The sequence below is a fragment of the Nerophis ophidion genome, linkage group LG22 (assembly GCF_033978795.1).
Source record: "Nerophis ophidion isolate RoL-2023_Sa linkage group LG22, RoL_Noph_v1.0, whole genome shotgun sequence".
NCBI lineage: Eukaryota > Metazoa > Chordata > Actinopteri > Syngnathiformes > Syngnathidae > Nerophis > Nerophis ophidion.
In genome coordinates, this window is record NC_084632.1 from 35261378 (window position 1) to 35267377 (window position 6000).

General features: G+C 43.2%; 1 non-coding gene across 1 annotated transcript; it reads left to right on the forward strand.

The window, feature by feature from the left end:
- The first annotated feature begins 5586 nt into the window (after nt 1-5586).
- trnap-cgg (transfer RNA proline (anticodon CGG)) lies at nt 5587-5658 on the forward strand. Its single transcript has one exon. It is a non-coding gene; the product is annotated as a tRNA-Pro (tRNA).
- The last annotated feature ends 342 nt before the right edge of the window (nt 5659-6000 follow it).

Below are 6000 nucleotides of genomic sequence, written 5' to 3' on the forward strand. Positions count from 1 at the left end.
CTTCACAGATGTGTGAGTTACCCATGCCTTGGGCACTAATGCACCCCCATACCATCACAGATGCTGGTTTTTGAACTTTGCGTCGATAATAGTCTGATTGGTTCGCTTCCCCTTTGGTCCAGATGACACGATGTCGAATATTTCCAAAAACAATTTGAAATGTGGACTCGTCAGACCACAGAGCACTTTTCCACTTTGCATCAGTCCATCTTAGATGATCTCGGGCCCAGAGAAGCCGGCGGCGTTTCTGGATGTTGTTGATAAATGGCTTTTGCTTTGCATAGTAAAGCTTTAACTTGCACTTAAAGATGTAGCGACAAACTGCATTTAGTGACAGTGGTTTTCTGAAGTGTTCTTGAGCCCATGTGGTGATATCCTTTAGAGATTGATGTCGGTTTTTGATACAGTGCCGTCATTCAATGTTGGTTTCCGGCCATGCCGCTTACGTGCAGTGATTTCTCCAGATTCTCTTAACCTTTTGATGATATTATGGACCGTAGATGCTGAAATCCCTAAATTCCCTGCAATTGCACTTTGAGAAACGTTGTTCTTAAACTGTTTGACTATTTCCTCACAACAGTTGTGGACAAAGGGGTGTACCTCGCCCCATCCTTTCTTGTGGCCTCCAGCTCCTGCTGTGAAAGACTGAGCTTTTTTTGGGAAGCTGTTTTTTATACCCAATTATGGCACCCACTTGTTCCAAATTAGCCTGCACACCTGTGGGGTGTTCCAAATAAGTGTTTGATGAGCATTCTTCAACTTTATCATTATTTATTGCCACCTTTCCCAACTTCTTTGTCACGCATCAAATTCTAAAGTTAATGATTATTTGCACACAAAAAATGTTTATCAGTTTGAACATCAAATATGTTGTCTTTGTAGCATATTCAACTGAATATGAGTTGAAAATGATTTGCAAATCATTGTATTCCGTTTATATTTACATCTAACACAATTTCCAAACTCAAATGGAAACGGGGTTTGTATATCAGAATACATATTTAATGACCACACACACAAACACACACACAAACCAGGCCTAGGCAGGAAGAGGACACAGTGTAGGTACACAGAACATCAGAGGGTCAATTGTGCAAGAAAATGAGAGCAGACAGTGTTGACAAACAATGTTGCAACCTTTTGTGGGAACCGCAGGTGCAGAAACACAAAAGCTGAATCCCTGTGGGATGCAGAAACTGGCAGAGAAGCAGATGTTTACCTTACCCCAATAAACAACTGTTCAGTATTTTAACCTAAAAGTGTTTGATTGTGAGGCATTAAAAGCTACAAAATGCAACGTGTCCATCAGACCCACAAACACTGGCTGAGTAACCACAAGATGAATGTTGCATGGAAATTTTCTCTGCCAGTTTCTGCATCCCACAGGGATTCTTCTTTTGTGTTTCTGCACCTGCGGTTCCCAAACAAGGTTGCAACATTGTTTGTCAACACTGTCTGCTCTCATTTTCTCGCACATTTGACCCGCTGATGTTGTGTGTTCCGTTGCCTTTTGTAGCTTTTAATGCCTCACAATCCAACACTTTTATGTTAAAATACTGAACAGATGTTTATTGGGATAAGGTAAACATCTGTTCAGTATTTTAACATAAAAGTGTTGGATTGTGAGGCATTAAAAGCTAGAAAATGCAACGGGTCCATCAGACCCACAAACACTGGCTGAGTAACAACAATATGAATGTTGCATGGAAAATTTCTCTGCCAGTTTCTGCATCCCACAGGGATTCTTCTTTTGTGTTTCTGCACCTGCGGTTCCCACACAAGGTTGCAACATTGTTTGTCAACACTGTCTGCTCTCATTTTCTCGCACATTTGACCCACTGATGTTGTGTGTTCCGTTATATTGTGTGGCTTTTAATGCCTCACAATCCAACACTTTTATGTTAAACTACTGAACATATGTTTATTGGGATAAGGTAAACATCTGTTCAGTAGTTTAACACAAAAGTGTTGGATTGTGAGGCATTAAAAGACTGAAAATGCAACGTGTCCATCAGACCCACAAACGCTGTCTGAGTAACAACAATATGAATGTTGCATGGAAAATTTCTCTATCAGGGTTGCAACTTTGTTTGTCAACACTGTCTGCTCTCATTTTCTCGCACACTTCACCCTCTGATGTAGTGTGTTCTGTTGCCTTTTGTGGCAACGGGTCCATCAGACCCACAAACGCTGGCTGAGTAACAACAATATGTACATTGCTCAATGGTTAATGCAGCGATACAACTGGTCCGTGATCACTGTCTTAATGGATTAGCCCCTGATGTGATGTGTCAAGAAATACAAAGATACGGTAGTGAAGGTGTGCGGACTCGAGCTGCAGTCGGTGGGAGCTGTGGAGTGAAAAGGTGCCGGACAATTAGGTGGATAGCGAAAACGAAATTGAAGAAGAAACTGAAGCTATTGAGCCATATCACGACAGACAGGAAGCAAGGACAATTCGGCGATCACCTTCTAACCAACGATTGGTATGTGTTTGTTTGGCATTAAATGTGGGTGGAGGGAAAGGCTGTAGCTGCAAATGAAGCATAATGATGCAATATGTACATACAGCTAGCCTAAATAGCATGTTAGCACCGATTAGCTTCCAGTCATGCCGTGAGCAAATATGTCTGATTAGCACATAAGTCAATAACATCAACAAAACTCACCTTTGTGATTTTGTTGACTTTATCGTTGGAAATACATCTCCTTTGAGTGTCGCGATACAATTGGACACACATCACATGTTATATGTTGACTTTTATTTATTTGAAAACAAAACACATTTTCTCAGGTACAAATGATGGTGGTAAGTTCAAGAAATCAACAAAAGCTGGATGAAAAAAGAACAACAACACATGCGTAGAAACATCTATGCACAGAGATTCGTAACAAAAAAGGTGCAAATGAAAAACGAGGGGAGGTTAGTAGTGCTTTGTTTTTCAACCTTTTTAGGAGCCAAGGCACATTTTTTTCATAGAAAAAATACGGAGGCACACCACCAGCAGAAACGTTAAAAATAAAACTACACCAGATTTTCTTTTTTTTTTTTTAAAGTTCCTTACTGTTTTCCTGTGTGTGCTGCTTTAGTTCCTGTCTTGCGCTCTTATTTTGGTGGCTTTTCCTGTTTTGTTGGTGTTTTCCTGCAGGAGCTTCACGCCTTCCTTTGAGCACTATTGCCCGACCTGCTTTGTATTGGCAAACAAGACTATTTCAGTTGTGCGGACGCTTCACGGTGGAAGAGGGGTTAGTGCGTCTGCCTCACAATACGAAGTTCCTGCAGTCCTGGGTTCAAATCCAGGCTCGGGATCTTTCTGTGTGGAGTTTGCATGTTCTCCCCGTGAATACGTGGGTTCCCTCCCACTTCCAAAGACATGCACCTGGGGAGAGGTTGATTGGCAACACCTAGTGCGTGAATGTGAGTGTGAATGTTGTCTGTCTATCTGTGTTGGCCCTGCGATGAGGTGGCGACTTGTCCAGGGTGTACCCCGCCTTCCGCCCGATTGTAGCTGAGATAGGCGCCAGCGCCCCCCGCGACCCCAAAAGGGAATAAGCGGTAGAAAATGGATGGATGGATGGATGGATGGACGCTATCTTTCTTTGTGGGAACATTATTGATTGTCACGTCATGTACGGACACACACTGTAAGTCTTTGCTGTCGTCCAGCATTCTGTTTTTCTTTACTTTGTAGCAAGTTCAGTTTCACTCTTGTTTTGCATACCCTATGCGTCATCGCCTTTTCCTAGCGGGACTTGCCTTTTGTTCATTTTTGGTTTAATCGTAACCATACTTGTCAACCTTGATACCTTCGAATTTGGGAAATGGAGGGGGTTGAGGTGCAGGCAGCATACCCTCTCCCCTTCAGGCTGTCCTGGATGAAATTTTAATAATTTTTTTTCCAATCATTTTGGAACTTGCAAGCGTATTTCTTCTTCTTAGTCTTCGTACCCGTGTCTCTTCTTCATTCTTCTGCTTCGTCTCCTTCTTGTTGCGGGACGAACCTGAGGGTTCCTGGTTAAATCCCCACCTTCCACCAACCTCGTCACGTCCGTTGTGTCCTTGAGCAAGAAACTTCACCCTTGCTCCTGATGGGTCATGGTTAGGGCCTTGCATGGCAGCTCCTGCCATCAATATGTGAATGTGAATGGGTGAATGTGGAAATAGTGTCAAAGCGCTTTGAGTACCTTAAAGGTAGAAAAGCACTTTGCAAGTATAACCTATTTACCATTAAAGCCGTAGATGATATTGTAGAGTCCCGGAAAAGTTAGCGCTGTAAGGGGTTCCGGGTATTTGTTCTGTTGTGTTTATGTTGTGTTACAATGCGGATGTTCTCCTGAAATGTCTTTGTCATTCTTGTTTGGTTTGGGTTCACAGTGTGGCGCATATTTGTAACAGTGTTAAAAATGTTTATACGGCCACCCTCAGTGTGACCTGTATGGCTGTTGACCAAGTATGATATGCATTCACTTGTGTGCCATCCATCCATCCATTTCCTACCGCTTATTCCCTTTGGGGTCACGGGGGGCGCTGGTGCCTATCTCAGCTACAATCTGTCACTTGTGTGTGTGCTTGAAAATAGCGTTATCTTTAAACTAGTAAAATATCATACAACGTGTCAGCATTTCTTGACATCTTCGAGTAAAGACCATTGTTAAACCAGTGCAACGCTACATTATTATTTAATTGGGCCGGTACGCTGTTTATATGGAGGAAAAGCGGACGCCTGAACAGCCTGCGGCTGTTAGGAGGTGAAGGTTTCAGGTGAGAGAGGACGCTAAAGGCATTGCCTTTAAGGCACGCCCACAATATTGTTATCCAGGTGGAAATCGGGAGAAATTTAGGAGAATGGTTGCCCTGGGAGATTATTGGGAGGGGCACTGAAAATCGGGAGGGTTGGCAAGTGTGACAGTCTCTTGCTGTCGTGCGGGTTCTCAGGACCACCAAGGAAGGACATTGTTGCGCAGGTTAGACTTTCTTTTATTTTTCAATAATAAAAAGTCTTTATGGGTTGCTTTTCAGCCTTGCCGTGTCCTGCTTCCTCTGCCGCTCCACCTTTTCAGTCGCGTGGTTAACTTCTATACAGCACAGACACTAGACATAGGCACATTATTTATAAATTATATTTATTGATTTGCAAATAATATTTCTTGGACCAATTAGGTGAAGTTGCATAATTTCCCACGGCACTAGAGTGCCGGGCGCACAGTGGTTGAAAAACACTGTAGTAGGGGGATGGGCGGATCGATCCAAATAGGAATATTATCGATAACAATGTTGGTATCAGTATGTACATTGATCAGCTAGATATTTTTCAGGTCTCTATGAACATGGAAAAAAAACTAACTAGTGGCTTTAATATTTGGTTGTGTTGTTCATATTGTTTAACAGCATAATATAATATCAAAAAATCACCTCCGTAGACCCCGCGACCCCAAAAGGTAATAAGCGGTAGAAAATGGATGGATGGCACCTCCGTAGACACACAAGGGCTTTGGGGCCAAAAAGCCAAAATGCTTAGAATGAGAGCCAATATATATATTTTTTTGCTTTATTCACCTATTTTGCATTGTTGTCTTGACGAACAGGGCTTGTTGGTCTAGAGGTATGATTCTCGCTTCGGGTGCGAGAGGTCCCGGGTTCAATTCCCGGACAAGCCCTCATTTTGATAAGTCCTTACCATAAATTGATTAACGTGGACCCCGACATGGGGCTTCACGGTGGCAGAGGGGTTAGTGCGTCTGCCTCACAATACAAAGTTCCTGCAGTCCTGGGTTCAAATCCAGGCTCGGGATCTTTCTGTGTGGAGTTTGCATGTTCTCCCCGTGAATGCGTGGGTTCCCTCCGGGTACTCCGGCTTCCTCCCACTTCCAAAGACATGCACCTGGGGATAGGTTGATTGGCAACACTAAATTGGCCCTAGTGTGTGAATGTGAGTGTGAATGTTGTCTGTCTATCTGTGTTGGCCCTGCGATGAGGTGGCGACTTGTCCAGGGTGTACC